The 17,580-nt window shown below is 37.8% G+C and overlaps 1 protein-coding gene and 1 long non-coding RNA gene across 3 annotated transcripts in view; one reads left to right on the forward strand and one right to left on the reverse strand.

The window, feature by feature from the left end:
- snx19b (sorting nexin 19b) overlaps positions 1-434 on the reverse strand; it is a 46,986-nt gene extending 46,552 nt beyond the window's left edge. Inside the window, exon 1 of one of the 2 annotated variants that reach the window (XM_088939904.1) lies at positions 352-434. The gene's annotated coding sequence lies outside the window, so the exon portion shown is untranslated. Of the gene's footprint in view, positions 1-268 lie in introns of both variants that reach the window. The other variant, XM_088939905.1, reaches the window with a different exon arrangement.
- A 7,930-nt stretch (positions 435-8,364) lies between these two features.
- Positions 8,365-12,566, forward strand: LOC148816814 (uncharacterized). The gene is made up of 2 exons (XR_016094700.1): positions 8,365-8,561; positions 10,054-12,566. It is a non-coding gene; the product is annotated as an uncharacterized LOC148816814 (long non-coding RNA).
- The last annotated feature ends 5,014 nt before the right edge of the window (positions 12,567-17,580 follow it).

Raw genomic sequence — 17,580 nt, forward strand, 5'->3', positions numbered from 1 at the left:
ATCTAAGTGGCATAGAATCAAACGATGAGTAAAATTAATAAAATTCGTACTCCAGCTTTTAAATAACAGCAATTGCAATACTGAAATGAAAAGGTCCCAGTTACAGGATTTGCAAAATAATCTAAGAGCACACTTTACATTTCAGACTTTGAGACCTGAGTAACACAGTACAAGGCATTTGTGGGTAAGCATTTTCATTAATGTGCGTAAAAGGCATGCACAGCTATAAAAGGACTGCAAATTAAATAAGCACAAAAAAAACAGAAACCTCCAACGCAGTTTATCTTCAACGCAGTTTAGCTCAGATGCACCAGACAATTCGCTTAAAAACCAAAACCATGAGTTACATACAGCAGTTATAGTGGATGAAACAGGTCCAACCCACAGAAATCAGGTCAGACTACGCCATCTTGCTCGCCTGTTTGTTTACTTCCGCTGAAACAGAGTGACGCGCACAAAGAGGAGAGAGAGGTTATCAAGGCTCTCGATTTCTAAGTATGCCCCCTGCCGGTGGGGATGTACTGCTGCGCATGCAATTCTTAAACGTGCTTGCTCAGAAAATTACCAGGACGCGTTCAATAGCAAGCAAGTTTGGGGCTCTCATGTTTGAAAGTTTTGTGTAATTAAAGTGATGATTTAAAAAAAAAACTTTCACAAATTAGAAAAGACCGCTTTACATGTATATATACATGGTATTTGAAATGTAGTTGTTTCAGCGTCAGTGTATTAAAAATGACTAGTACTGAAAATGAATGCAAGGCTGTTAATTTTTTGACCGATTCCCTGATTTGATTTTTTGCAGGTCCTAATCTTTCGGGGATTTGAAATACCGCGGATGATCATATGAAACAAAAGCATGTAAATGAATAATTGTAATATTATTACGTAGCCAGCTGGTGACGCTAAAAGACTAATTAAACAGCGCAGTTAAGTTATCTTGTTGGCATAGTTTTTCGTTACATCCTGGGTGGATTTTTTTTTAATCTGTAATCAACATCTGTGCGTACAATGCGCTATTTTTAAAAAGTATCGTAAAATGACAACTCGCAATAATATTTACACGCGTTTCACATACTTTTAAGAAAAAGCAGTTAAATGTCACATCAGGGAAAATTTACTATTATGCAAATGCATCGTTATGGCATGTTTTAGTATCTAATATACTATTTTGGTCACCGAAATACAGAACAGATATTATTGTTTTGGAATCTATCCGGAGAAGAGCGACCAGATACAGTCCCAAAACTCAAACGTTTATCGACTCATAGACTCCCAGGCTAAAATAACTGACTTATTTTGGTCTTAAATAGAAACGACTGTCAGGTGAGACCTGATTCGTGTAAAAAAAAAAGACATTGACAAATGTTCTCCTTCAGAACTAGTGAAGCACACAAAATGAGGACACGTGTAGAATCAGGTGCCTTTAGCTCCAGTTGATTGTAGAAAACGTTATCAACTCCTAAAACCTAATGAGCCAAGCCCGAGCCCAGGGAGCAAATGAAGCCAGGCCTTTTCGTATTGAGGTGGAAAAAAAAAGAATAGAACATAATTAACTCTGAAATAAATATAAAAACACGATTATCCTGGTAACATAAGAGGTAACTGCAGAACCTGCAAACACTACACTACAAGCAGTGCGTTTAATACTCATGTCCTTCTTTCTTTGGTCGTGTACTTGCTCACAGGACAGGAATTCACAGATAAATGAATGTGCCGCCTTCATGTAATAGCTACAGTAGTGTGACACTCTGCACAGTCAATTCTTTGTCAGTACGATGAGGATTCGCTGTTATCCCGATAGAAGTAGTGCTGTATAGTGCGCAGTGAAGGTCGCACCCCCCTCCTGGGAGCTCAGTGGTCAAAATCTCACAATTCTTCTCATTCTCTTTGCGGACTTTAATAGCATCGTCTGTCCCTGGTCCCTCCGGGTACAGTACGCATTGTAAAACGTCTGATTGTGTAAGTTAGAAATCCACCTATAGACCAATTTTACGTAACTTCTGAGAGTAGGTATTAAATTACCGATGACATAACGACAATTTTAAGTTTAAAGCTTTATTTTTGGCTGATGGAATTGGTTTTAGGTTTTGTTTTGTGTCGTCATCTTTCATTTCGTTTTTAGATTATTACAATGAGGTTTTAATTATTATGCTTCACTAACACTCTTAATTATCTGTTATTAGTATTGGATGTCGTTCGATGAATCTTGTATTTTAAAAAAAAATGCTTTCACAAGCATGTGTAATCCTGCGTGAATGGATTTCTTTTCAAATTCTCTTCTCGGTCTTTTAAATGTTATCTGTTAAAGAATTAACGGTGTCCGTGAGGGTAAAACTATGAAGCATGTTTTCAGATTAAGTCATGTTAAATAAAGGAGTTAATATATACAGTATAGGATATGTCCTGGGTATACACAGACTTAGTGTGCAGTCTATATGAGCCCAACAGGAAAGCGTATATTGCTTCATGTACAACGTTATCGATTACACTGGGTTTATTAATCTTATTGTGTAACAGCGCCTACTGACGACTTGTTCGCTGCGTGAGGTGTCTATAGTGGCTTGCTGTACAGTATTAAAATGAAATAAATATCTACAGAACCACCCTCAATAGTTTCCTTAGTCCGCCTTCCGCGGGTACTGGACTGAACAGAACAACTGTTAATTTATAGAGAGATGTTGAAAGTGCAACTGGTAGCTTGTAGCGAGATGTTGAAAGAGAAAATCTGCCAGTTAAAATTTTATATTTTATCTTGCTCTCTAGCCTGCTTTCCTCTAGTGCCTCCAGTTAGTTGTGCTAATACTGAGTGCGTTTTTTTTTTAACCTCAAATGGGACCTTAAACATTCTGGATCTGCCCGTTTCCTGTGTTTCTTGATACTTGATACCCCGGGATGTGGAACGAAAACACATGGAACCTAAACGAATTTGTAATCAGGATTGCTCGCCTGAAAACAAAAATGAGGCCCAACATTTGCAATCACTTGGAAATGTCTGCCTCAGTACTGTTCTTAATTTTTCCCACTGCTCGGAAACGACAGGACAATGGCATGTATCGGTTTTTTTTTTTAAAAAGCAGGCGTTGTATACCTTTCGGCTTTCTGCCATGATTAAGATTGCGTGCCTGCTGATCTCCCTAAAGACCTGAAAGTCCCTCGAAGACCAATCATGATGCTGCACCCCTGTTTAATGACCTTACAGACCCATCTGGTTTATATAAAGAGAAATTACAGTGTGTGAACCCTGGAGTCTTTCCATCACAACAAAGACTGGGTAGTTGTCTTGAATCTATATATTCCAGATGTATTGCAATAAACAAAAAAAAAAAAAGAAAGTTTTGCTTCAATGCCCAGTACACACCTATAGTTTAGGAATTTTATGTGTAAGAAAACATACATTGGTACATTTAACAGAAGTTCCACTAATAAATTCTTTTTGAACCAGCTCTACCTATTGGAACACACTGGATGTGTGGACAAATGTATCTGCTGGCATTATTGTGGCCTTGTAATTATTCTTTTTCTCTTGGTCCTCACAACATTGTACATCCTTGGGGTTTTTTTTTGTGCAAAAAGAAAGGGAAATCAATTTTGCATCAAAGCAAAATTGTAATCAATTCTTTAAATCACTAAATAGAATAGGATTGTTAGGATGGAGGCAGTACCTTACAAAGGAAAAGCACAATGATGTTGTCAAATTCTTCCTTCGGATGAGATGTAAAGCCGAGGTCCTGACTCTCTGTGGTCATTAAAAATCCCAGGGCATTTCTTGAAAAACCACTGGGGACTTAGCCCAGTGTCCTGGCCAAATTCCCCCCTGGCCTTTACCAATCATGGCCTCCTAATAATCCCCATCTATGAGCTGGCTTCATCACTCTGTTCTCCTCCCCACTGATACACTGTAGCTGATGTGTGGTGAGAGTACTGGCGCACTATGGCTGCCGTCACATCTTCCAGGCAGATGCTGCACAGTGGTGGGGGTGGAGGGGAGTCCCCATTACCTGTAAAGCACTTTGAGCGAAGTGTCCAGAAATATATATATTATATAGTATATATAATATACTTATATACATATAATATATTAGTGTAAGGAATTATTGTTGTCGTCAGGGGCAAAAACAACTCAAATTGAATTGAGTTTTTAAATTTAAAAAAAGTGAAAAACAAAAGGCACTGCAATGAAATTCTCATTCAGTCTGAGGTTCTGGCAACACACAAATGCAGCCCCTTAAAAGTTCTGACAAAGTATTCCCCACACACAGCGTGGATGAAATCACCATCCCGTAAGTTCAGTGACACCCGTGTTAGATGGCTGCTATCCAGCCGTTATTCTTTTTCGTTCAATTTCTTAGCTAAATTCAACCAGTCTGACTCTTATGAAGAAAGATTTGCCTCTAATTTAAGGCTCTTGGCTCAGTTTAGTGTAGAGATTGCTGGTATTACCTTAACATGAAAGCAGACAGGGGTCAGATAACACATGGTGATGGCATGGAGCCTTGTTTTTTTATAAGTGGGGGGAAGGGTCTAGTCACTTGTGATTTCTTGGGCTGAGGGTGGTCCAGATATTGTGGGGGATATCTTGACTTATTTCTGGACATCTAGCTGAAGTTCTGTCTTTTATTATATCATACATTTCTTCATATGAACGGTTACCTATCGATCCTTTTAGAATAGCCATGTTTCAAAAGTCATTTAGACAAAGTCTTTTTAAAAGAACATACAAAATTACCAAGACAACACAAGGATACAAAAATGCTAATTTTATACTCTACTACCATTTTTTCTATGTTTGCAGATGTACATCAAACAACCATATCACCTCTATTTTTCCCCTATGAACTAAGACCACGAAAATACTTCATACTTTAGACAGTTAAACTACGGTATATGACTGCCACACAGGTGCCGATCTGTGCTGGTTTATACCAATACGGAGCCAAAAGTCCGTCCTGAAAAATAGAGACCAAGTGGATGTGATTAAAGACTGGCTGAAGTATTCAAATCACCTGGGAAATACTATTAACCTCCCAGCAAAGCCAGACGAGACTCATTCCCCTCCGTTCGGCGCAAACGGAAGGTACCCCAGTTAAAAAAAAAAACTAGAAAACTATTCGTCAAGTTTTTACAAATGTCGCCCCGAAGAGAGCACAAAAGACATCTCTTCTCCCGGCCAAGGCGCCAGTCCGTTATATAGTGCGATTTACGTTATACGGACTACGCTGATTGTATTAACTTTTAACTTTTTCATTTTAAAGTTTGTGCATCCACATAAGAATTCGTGGCGCCAGTCACGGTATTATTGAAGAACGGAAGTTCTATTATGAAGCCGGTCCAATTTAGAAAAATGAGTCGGATCTTTCCCCCTCTCGGAGGTGCCCTGCGGAGATGTGCGTGTGTGCGGGTTGATGGGGAGGGTAGCGTGTGGGAGGGATTCTGTCCATTCACATTGTTACGACACGATACCTTTCTTAAAAAGAAAAAAAAAAGGTTTTGATTAAAAACCCCTGTTCTTTTAATTGTGTGGATCGGATTTTTTAATGTAATTTGCACGTGTTGCTACAGATCAGCTACAGCTGTGATCGATGGATGAAAGCGTGTCAAATCAGCGTTTTATATTTCTTTGTGTAGATGACTGCTTTGCCATTTTGTATTACTGTTTATATTATTTCACAGCTCCTTCGTACACATTGTTGAAAAGGCAAGCTAACAATTAAATGGGTTGTTTTATTATGGAAAGGATTAGGGAAAATATACTCCGGTTACCCAAATATTATGCAAACAAAACACAAAATGTGTTAAAACACGATTTATATATTTACTTTAAAAAAGTTTCTCCAAAGATTAACAGAAATTGACAGCAACACAAAAGCAAGACGCTTTCCGACACCATAACATCCCCTAGCAATCCTAACCACCCCCCCAAGTACATACAGCCTAACCCCACCTAGAAGCAACCGATATCCACTTTTTTAAGCAGAAATTTAGCTGTTAAACGTTTAGAACATCACGGTAGCATTTACGTTCCAGAGGCAATACAAATGAAATCTGGTAAGAAAGTCCGAAGTCAAAAGTACTCGAAGGCGCTGGACAAAGTGGTCACCGACGTTTTCACTGAACATGCTTATAAGCGACAAAAGACAGCGCCACAACAATAATGATTACAATAATTCCGCACACAAATCCAATTATGTTGAGAATCTTTGCCGTCCGCGATGCCTCCTGAGCTCTTGCGGTGTCTCCAGATGCATTGGCATTTTCCACCTGTAACAAAGCAAACCATTTTAACGAGTTAAACCTACATAAATTAAAGCGATTGCTTATTTTGTTTTTGGCAATATGCAGGAGTTCGTGTGATTTGTTTTTCACGAAACAATTTCTTCACTACACAGTTTGTTTGCCTTTTTCTTCTCAGTATCATTTTCGCCTCAACATGGGTTTCTTCGAAATGCCGTATTCATTTTGTAAAAAGTAGTTTCCGCAACACCCTATTGTCAAAACCGAATGGTGATATACATCGAACAGAACTAGAAATGCAAGAACTTTGATTTTGCTTGAAGATTTGAAGAAGGCTGTTGTAACGCAATGTACACCTCCCCGAGGAATTTTGTAGGAAAACCGCTTTAGACTAAATTTTAAGCAAAATCTCATGGATTGGAACCTTAAGGGGGACAGTTTACCATTTTATTTTATCTGCGTTCTGAAAAAAGCTTAAAGCATGTGCTTCTTTTAAAGGTGAATTTCTTCTCAGCGAGAAAGTCTTTCTAGGCTAAAACGGAAGTATTTAGTTTAAGTAGTAACTTACCTTCCACGAACAGATAACAGCAGCGATTCCAAGGGGCAAGCAACAACATATCAGGTTGAAAATGGACCACACCAAGTGGGAAGGGACGGTGGAATGACCCTGGGTTCTCTGCATTTTTGGTGCGTTATCTACACAGCTTCCAGCCCAATGCTTCCTGCCGTCCGGAGCGAAAGTCTCAACTGATGTCCAATTCATTGGTTATAAAATGTGGCGCTTCAAGTGGTGCCCGCAGAGGAGGAGACAAGCCTCTCTTTTGGGTTTTTTTTTTATTTCTGGGAGGGGTGAAAACATCTGTTGCGTTTTGGAAGGGTTCCTGATTTCCTGAAGAAGCGTAGGAGCGCTTGGCACTTGAATAGCTAAACCCGAGTACTCGAGCAAAAGAACAGTTTCGCGGATTCTCACAAACCTATCGCAAAACGCCGGTACTGTTATTGAATGGCCATTGAACGCTTTCCTTATTATGTGCAGGAGATGATAAATGTAGTCATCATACTGTAAATGAGAACTCCCCTGTTAAACAGCTTTCTAACATCTTGGACGAGATGCGTGATCCTAGCAAACGGCCACTGTGGAGTGTGGAACTAGGGAACTTGAGGATGTTCAAAGTACTCAGGTTTCAGGCGAGATTTTTAGTCTGGCTCTTATTAACCACCTTAAGGCCGTTTGAAAAGTAAAACGTTAGCTGCACTTGATGAGGATTTAAGGGAATAAAACTAAAAAAAAAAGTTTACATTAATCCCGATGTCCAGGACAGCATTTCCTTGTTCCCACGTCTCTTCAAAACTTAAATATTTGCATCTGAATTGCACGCCAGTATTTCAGACAGTTCAACAAGCTGATCACTCCCGATTGATGCAGTAAATCCAGGCTTTACAAACCTAAGTAAAAACAGACCTGGCGTTACTTTTGTGTGAAGAGAATGTTTGGAAATGCATCCTTCAAAAAAAGAAAACTGTGTCTGGTTATATTGAGTGGATACTTAAAGGTGTATAATCCCCACATATACTGTAACACCCCTAAATGTAAAACTCACCACAAACCCAAAGCTTCTACCCGCAAATGTGAAAACATGTCAAAAAATGCACACATCTCCCCCTCAGCACACAAACATTTACAGTATATGATGAATCACAGCTAAAACATTTCTAATGCTTTTCTTTAGAATGAAAGGTGAAATTTAATCTAGTTTTTTTCCCCCGTTTCCAACTTTTGGTATCCAATTTTGAGTTACAAGGCCTTTATTCTCTAGTAAAGAATTATAGAACAAAAAAAACTTTACACTATTATATACATACTGTATATGTACACATCTAGGGAACAAAAGAGAAAAGGATGTTTAACTCAGGCCAATTCTATCATTCCCTGATGTCTAGAAGGTTATTCTAGATGTTCAAACCCAAACTCCTTCGCCTTCTGCTTCAACTCGCCCCAGTTGCCATGTCTCAAAAGCTAGTCAGTTTTTTTTAACGTTTTGCTGGCTGGTCCGAGATGGGCTGTCCAAATGCAAAGCTTGCCAATTAAAACGACTTTCCTGTTTCAGTGGCGACTTTTTCTCTGCACCGACTGTAGAAGCAAAGCGACTGATAGACTCAAACGGCATCACCCCACAACGCACCGGTGTTCTGTAGCAACACGGCATTCATTCATCATGGGTGAAGAAAAAACGACCGAAGTTTCTAAAACCTACCTGGCCTGGTCAATATTCAACACCCTGTGCTGCTGTTTTCCACTTGGATTTATTGCTGTAATCTGTTCCCTGAGGGTAAGTGTTTCCTATTGTGATGCATCTGTGCTATTCTACCGCACACTTAAATTAGGAAACGGTGAATGTAGTTATCTGCCTGATACTTGTCCAAAACAACTCAAATTTGTGCTACTTGTATACTATAGTATTTTCCTGGAGCAATTTGGATCAAGTACCATGCTCAAGGGCACAAGAGCAGTAGCATAGCTGGGGTTTGAACCCATCACCTCATAGTTTAGAGCCCAAAACCGTAACCACTCTTTTCCAAAAACTTATACCATATAGCGTAAAACCTGATAATTTTAGTCTTAATTGAAAACAGCTTTCATCTCAATCCTTGTAAATGTCATTTGTTTCCTTTAAAAAAAAGTAATTTTGGGAGATTTGGGTTTTCATTGAGGAAAAACCCCCTGCAAATTCATTCACACGTCCACGTTTTTATTTATTCCAAAAAACGTGTACCACCTTCGCACAAGTGAACAAGTAAAGGCAAGAAACCTTTACTTTTTCCTTTAAATGTTAAGGTTTTGGTTTGATAGGAATGCTGTGAAATTAAAAACAGTATTGTGTTCCAACTTGTACTCTGGGGTCTAATCCTAACAGCTGAAATTAAGAACTGACAGATGAAGTAATATAGTACATTAATGTACAGTACACAGGGTTAGCATTAAAAATGTGAAGTCACTGGATGTTAGATTTTTAATATAAATGAAATCATATGGCCCCACCCAGGCAGATTTAAAAGATTTGGGAGTGAAGAGTATTCTGAAATTTCTGGCTGCCAGAATGTTTGTCCCAGTGGCTCCTCATCTGGAGCCTCCTCACAACCATGATTGTAGCTCATTTGCGATGCCTTTCAAATACCAGACAGAAGCTGGACAACAGGAGTTAGAGGCAGCCAATTCATAGCCGCTTTCTTGCCAGCATATCGTAGCAGAACAAGTGCAAATAGTCCTGAGGGACATACAGTAGGTTACCCAATGCCAAAGGACAGCTTCTGCTAGAGTAGACTTAGCACCTCACACAGATTGCTTGTCCTGGTGCTGAAAGAAAAGTATAACGATTTGTTTCAGGAATTAAATTCCTGAGGAAATTGAGTGATATACAGGATAGATACAATGAATGCACCAAATGAAGTTCGTCACTCATGAGGTCTGTCAAAGGCATTTTGCACCTTACCAGAATTGACTGCGTTTTGTCCCGTTGAGAGATTAAAATTTGTCATTCTAATTTTGTGTTCAGTTGTTTTTATAGAAATCAAACTTGGATTTATACAACTGTGCAATGCACTAACTCAACAGCTAATGACTCAAAAACAAAGGGTGTAGAGTAATCTCAACATATAACTTAGTCACTAACAGGACAAAAAGGTCTGAAATGGTTGTTAATTTTCACTCTAGCATTCATGCACAAACCCTTGAATAACCCATTTTTTGTAAATATACTGTAGCTTGAATTCTTTGAGAAATGAACCTGCTCTTGGTTTAATAGTCCATGTGGTTTACTCTAGGTTGAGAACGCCATCGCGGTTGGAGATACTTCGCGCGCGAGAGTGGCTTCTCGCCATGCCAAGATCTTGAACATCACTGGGATTATCATGGGAGCCATTTTACTCATTGGCGTTATTGCTTTCTACGTGGTCATTTTTCAGCTTATTAAGACAGACTAAACACCGCACAATGTCTTACCTTTCAGTAACAAAAAAAACAGTTCCTATTTTTGATGCTTTTCTTCCTTATTTTATCTTCCATGCATAAGACGCATGCTTACAGACTACAATGCTTCCATAGGCTAAGCCACTGTAGATTTGTTTCATACAATGTATTAGGAACTACAGTATACTGGTGGGACCTTAATACATGAAAAAGTAAGCAATTGGTAAAAACTGCAGAGAAAAATAAGATGCAACATTTATTCGTGTGCCTTTGTTCATTACACTGCATTGTACCTGCTTGAGAGATAGACCGGGACATTAAATTAAACATGATGTTAACACTTTGAACTTTCAGTCAAATCATTCTGAAAATTAGATGGAATAGATTGCTACTTCACTTTTTTTTTAAGATTGAGGCTACAGAACCATTTCAAGGCTTTACAAAATCCTGTTGCAACCAAGTTTTAATTCATAAATGCATTAAAGAAACTAAATTATAGCCTATTAATGGATTAAAATGCTTAAAAAAAAAACATCTTCAATATCTAGAATTTAGACCACTTGTAAAATCCCTGGACGTTTAATGGTTAATCATGACAAGATCAAAATTACAAGAGAAACCAAGAGCACAGACCAGAAGGAGGCAGCTATCAAAGATCATGGCAGAAAGCTGGGAATTCCAGATCAATTGCAAAACTTTCAACAAGGATTACAGTAAGTGTCTCAGCCTATAGCTGGCATAGTGCCAAGATAATTCATCATTTTGGCATGTGTAGAAATAATTTTAAAAGGATAGAAGAAAATGCAAAAAGCAAACTTTACAACAGCTAAGGGCAAGTCTGGCAAGACCGATATCCTGTTGTTATAACGAAAGTTAAGTTTACGGGAAATCAAGAGATTTTTTTCACTTGACCCCAGCCTGTTAGGAGTCTTTCTAGAAGTGATAGAGCTGGAGAAAAAGCCCTGTGACAATTACTCCAGCTATGCTTAATATTTACTGCAGGGTCAGAATACCAGTGCTCTATTGTATACATTCAGAAGGTTAAGAAAAACCTGTCACTTCTATGAGAAAATAGAAGATGGCAATATACTGCATGACAATCCATACATTGCCTTTCTTTAAATTTCTGAACACAAAAGCACATTTTCTCTCTAAGTTCTATCCACTTTTATCATGGTTTTATCAAGGTAAAGCAAGTTTCAACATGTAGAAACAAGGTTTTGGATTTAAATGATGAAATCAATACCCTTTAGGGCTTTTATCTAGCAGTAAAATAACTGAGTAAAATGTATTCACTGAATCACAGTACATTATAAAAATGGTTAATTACTTAAGCAAAATTAATGGGGTGTGCTGTAGTCCGAGTTATCTAGAGGCAAAGACAACAGCATAAAGTCACCGCTTAAATTTTCCAAAGTAAAAAAAGGTCAACTTCATATTTTAAAAACCCTTTACAAGTGACAAATTATACAAAACATTTTCTATTACTTTAATGTATAAAATTAACAGTCAATGTAAATTAGTAAGCCAATTACTTCATTTGGCTTCCATTACATTATGAAGACAATTTGTATCTCTGGATTTGCCATCATTAGCCTTTTTACAAAACCTCATTTTGAAGAAGACAAATTAGACTACATTCAACTTTAGCAGAATTCTTGCCACTTAAATCTTCCTTCATATCAAACAACTCAAATGGAATTTTAGTGTGATTCCTTTACCAAATTGAACCATTTTTGGTTACTTTTGGAAATGAAATTGTTGACCGGTGAGCTGAAAAGAGAAGCCCAGGTAATGAAACTACCCAAACAGTTTCTGCTCATTTCATGGCTTTTATTTGGTTTTCTTGAACATCTTCCTGTCACACACCAATTTCATAACACCATGATGTTGAAAGCAAATCCACATCCAGATGCTTGACTTGTAGTGCGATGAACTTGTACTGCAGCTTCTCTCATTTCCAGCAGTGCTTTGAAAGCTGTCTCATTTCTGCCTTATCAGACTAGAAAGTAACACACACACACACACACCTCATTCCACAATTAGAGGCTTGTATATTGGTCTATGTCCAATGGCCTCCTTAGCTGTTTACACATCATTCAAATGCTTATGAGCAGATCATGCAATAGTTTCTTGGTCATTAACATTCACTTGTGGCAATCTCTTGGCTAACTCAGCCTGTGGTTTTACAGAAATGTTCTCAACTCTGGGTAGGATTCTGCCTATATTTTTTCCCCATCTTTGATTTACAGGCTTTATAAATCTGTCATGTTGGTAAAAATAAGTGGCTGGTAGTTCACTTTTATTCTGATTTCATTATACACTACTCTGGATTCAATCTCCAAATATTAAATTTTATATTCTGTATAGTAATGTATGTTGTTCTAAATCATTTTTAGGATAAAGGATTTTCATATTCTTACCATACTTTTTCTATGCCAGATAAATGACACCCACCCCACTCATAAAACTAAATAGAGCCTTCTTTCATAATATACAGAAATTAAATGAGATAAAACATTTCCTCTTGTGGATTGAAGCCAATGGGTTTTATCATGAAAAGGAAGTTTAATTCAACTGAATACCTTCATAGTTTACTTGAAATTTAGTCTTTGAATATTGCACATTTTGTAGTTTTTTTGCTATTGTCTCTATTGTTTGCAACTGTTCTTAAGATATAGATATGCAGGCTATGTTTGTTAGGGATTGAACCCAGAAGTAGGCAGTTTGACCTTACAACTGTCACGCCACCATTCCTACCCATTAAGTCATACATGGGTCAGAGTTGTACATCAGTATGCTGAGCACAGCCTTAAAGTATGCAAGCCAGCTGTTTGCTTCAGGACAATATTCAATTGATGTGTGAAGAACAGAAACCTTATTTGTATTTTCAGAACACAGAAACCAACTATGACATATCCCCTGCTTCTGGGAAAAGGGAGTGTTTTTCAAAAAACAATATGAAATATTTACTTCACAAACCCAACTAAACATCTCTAAAACCTAAACCTTGACTTAGGTTACACATTTTCTGTGGGATGCTGGTCTAGGTTAAGAGAAAACAGCTGTTTTTGTTCATAATTAAAGCCTATATTCATTTATATATTTTAGCCAGCGCTGTGTAATTGTGTCCCTGTGGGACAATTACAGCAGAGAGAAACATGAATTCCAAATTCAAAACGGCACAGTTTATTTGTTCCAATATGGACTACACTCAAGACTCTTCCATGAGAAGAAAGGCATTTGCACTGTTAAACAGTTACACAGCAAGAAAACATAAGCCATCCAAATCTTGAATAAAAGTAGTAAATGCTGTAAAGAAATTAAGTTGGTCAATCAAATTAAAGATGTGCATGTAATTTGACAAGTATTGATTTGATTATGACCTTGGACAAGGGCATCTAAATTGATAATATATAAGCTGTACAGTGCCTTGCAAAAGTATTCAGACCCTTAACCATTTCGCTCATTTTACAGAATTACAAAGCTGAAATGTAGTCCTGTGATTTTATTTCTAAGCACTGAAACTCAATTAAATTTTAGTTACATTGCTGTATGTTAGAAAATATTGCAGTTTATTCTTAATATGCTGCTGGCATAAGTATTCAATCCCTGTGTCACGGAAGCTTTAAGTTTACACAGGTGAAAAATAATAGCCCTAACAAAGACATTTCTAGACTTGGCCTTGATCTGTGAATCATTAAAACTGTCACAGTTAAGAAACCGTTATTCATGTTGCGAATCTGAAGGACAGCTGTAAAAATGAAGATTAAAGAGCATTCCAAAGCAGTTGGAGATAAAGTAAAAAAAACTAAATTAGGAAAAGGGTACAAAACAATATCCCAATGGGCACTCTTGGTTCAATCATCAGGAAGTGAAAGCTATATCAACCACCCAGACACCAGACAGGAATTGGCTTTAGAAAAATGGCCCTGTTGCACGCATTTGTGCATCTGCTTTGCAATGGACTCCAGTACCCCACCTAGCCCCTGCTTGCTGCTGGGATAGGCTACTGCTGCCTTGAGACCCCAGAGTGGAAGAAACCATTTGAAAAACAAATGGGGTGGGGATTATGTTTCAGAAAAACAAGTCGATTTCAAAGAGGCATTTCTGTGCAAATCTACTGGATTTTGTCAAGAAGCCACAAAAACCAAGGGCATAATTCTTACAACATTGAGTATCTGGATTTCCAGAATGCCTTTGACAAGGCCACCCATGAGAAACTCATTATGAAACTTCAAGGACTTAGTTACACACTACGCAAAAGTATTCATAACTGGCTTCAGCGCAGGGTACTGAGTGTAATAAGAGGGATTACGTTTGGCTGGAGTATAGTAGGAGTCCCACAGGATTCAGTGCCGAGTCCTCCGCTCTTCCTCATGAAGAATCTCACAGATTAGTAGCACACCTTACAAGATAGAAAAACTGCAACAACCAGGTTACAATTAGGACAAAAAGATTCAGACAGAATACAGAAATTGGTAGATAGATAGCAAACTGCATTTAACATTGGAAAATTTGAAATTTTACTTATACAGTAGCAGTCATAGAAGATGCTACAAAAACACAAAAGTAGGAAAAGAACTTTTGAGCTGTGGAAGATTCATCAGTTAGTATCCAGCCAATCCAAAACAACCAGAATAGTTGGTTACAAAAAAATGTAGAATACAGGTCAAGATGGATTATGGCACACCTGTGGAATACAACTTGAACAAAATTGAACACCGCTAAAACATCTGAAGGCCTGCATAGTTTGGATGGCCAGTTTACAAAAGGGATAAGGAAGTCTGGGACAAAATCCAGAGGACTGCAACAAGACATTGCAGAGCTTAAGATAACATCCATATGAAGTAGCTTAATCTCTTCTGTCTGGGATAAGGGGGATGAGCGGAAATTTAATTTTAAAGAAATGAATGCAGATCCCAATATTACAGCAGGCCAAAAGGACAGTTTTGAACTTCTTAAAAGCCAGTTGTGCACAAATACTAGAAATAGGCTTCAAAAAGTTATCATGTATACACATAGGATTATCAGATCACGAGAGTGAGGGTCGAGTCACTGGAAACGCTTAAATCCCGATACTGCAATAAGAACACTTGGTCTTTAGAAAAATGAACACTAATGACCCAATGGGCCATCTTATATTCTATACAAATTACATTGGATAGCAGCACAAAAACCACAAAACTTAACTACACAAATCAGCTTCAGAATAATTGTAATGCAAACCTTTTCACTGCAAGTTGCGATGCACAGCACCTTCTAATGGAAACACAGGAAATGGAAAAAGAGGAAAAGCAATTTCTGCTCCTCCAGAAGTGTGGGATTTTCCACTCTGGCAAAACATTAATGTACTTTGAAAGCTCTATAAATTGCCCACTTGCAGTTAAAACAGATCATTATAAGATGTCTACATTTAGAATAAAAGCATCCTAAAAATAAAAATACTTATCTTGCTGCAAATGCTGCTCTCCTCTCCAAGAGCTAATCTCAACTAGTTATATTTATAGCTGCTTAGGCTTTTAAGTAATTATATCTAATCAGCACACAGGACACAAACTTGTCAATGACACCCTATCTATGAGACATACCTATTGAAAACTGACACCATAGAACAAAAGGCTCATGACGAATGAAAACATTTACTCTCTCAGTACTGGTTGACTGCAACTTGTACACAGCTTCAACTCAAAAACATCACCAATGACTAGCTGTGTCCAAGTCAACCATCAAAGATTTTGGAGTTGGGGTGGCAGGAGATGTATCTCTCTCCCCCCCAATACTCTTTGGGAATCTTTGTCTTAAGCTTGTCAAAACACTAAAATAAGCCCAAATCCACAATACAGTACCTGCCAGACTGCACCTCACTGCAAAATTGGGGGGTGGGGAAGAATGACCTAAAAAGCTTTATATTCTGAAATTTTACACTGCCCACTAAAGCACACAAGCTGTAAAAACAATTGAAGGGAAGCAGCAGTTTAAATTGAGTCAGAGACCAGGCTTTCTTCAAGAGCAAAAAAAGTAAACAGACCTAAACTCCCTGCAGATACAGTATTTCATTTGGGAGAACTGAAAATTTAATTTGGTTGCTTCCTTTTGAATGAGCACTTAGAAATTCTAGTACACAATGTTCTAACAGGGCAGGAGGAGGGTTCATAGAACTAAAACAAATTCACACAAGGAAGCAGTCATTTGTATTGTGAAGACAAAGGCCAGACATGAAATGGGGAAAATGTTTGCTACCAGTTCAGTATTTCAATTTTGTCTGTGCAGAATAAGTTTACAATAAAATTTTAGTTGTACCACTAGCAGAAGCAAACATACGCAGGCTGTATTTTTCTCTTGCAGGCAACTTAAGAGAAAGAGTGCAGACTTGGATCAGTTATTTTGCTTACAACTCTGAAGCTCAAGGAATGTACCAAGGGGGCAAAGACTTTGAAGAATGAGTGACATCCATCCATCCATCACAAGTCACCGGGGAGACGGACCCTACCCTGGCAAGCAGCAGGTGCAAGGATACAGTCCGGAAGGGATACCAGTCTATTACAAGGAATAATAGTAACTCATACCATTGTTATACATGATTCTCATTCATCATATTCAAACTTTTACAACTGAAAAGTTTAAAAGTTACAAAAAAAGAAACAGTAGGGCACAATTTTAAATTAAAGATTTATTCCACATCAGGAAATTACTTTTATTAGATTTCCACACACACAGGTCAGCATTAAGGCAAGGTCTTCATGTCTCTTATGACAGGAATAGGCACCATTGTGTTAAAGTAGTGATATCTTAGTGATTGCCTTACTAATTTTTTTAAACACTTAAATAGATGTTATTTCTAATCAAACATCCTGTACTTGATGTCGTTAAATACTTCTGTATTGTTAAAATACTTGAATATGGACAGGAAAAGGTGTTCTTCGAAGAGAAAGCATTAGAGTTCTTACATTTTATGTTCATTCCTTTTGCCAATTTGTGAACTTAACTCAACGGTGGATTTTAAAATAACTATAGAAATACTCTTAATGCATTGCCACGCAATATGTATTTATCAAGCACCGACTTTCTACTATCTCCCCAAGCACATTTCTTATAAAATTAAAAAGCATTGCGTTAACCTGCGCATTTCTGGCATTACTCAATACGAAGAAATAATTCATTTAAAGGATATTTATATTTGTGCTGTGGATTCAGTATGAAAACGCCATTAGAGCTCTTGAATTTGAGTAATTTAGGAGGTGAAAGACCGCTTTGTTCATTCATATTGGATTACAAAGAGTTTGTTTCATGGCAGAATGAAGCAGCTCAGGCATTTCTGTAAAACTATTGCAGACACCGATATTTATAGCACAGTTTTCCCTGTCGTTAATCAGACAAGC

The sequence above is a fragment of the Atractosteus spatula genome, chromosome 22, assembly GCF_055471065.1.
Source record: "Atractosteus spatula isolate fAtrSpa1 chromosome 22, fAtrSpa1.hap1, whole genome shotgun sequence".
NCBI lineage: Eukaryota > Metazoa > Chordata > Actinopteri > Semionotiformes > Lepisosteidae > Atractosteus > Atractosteus spatula.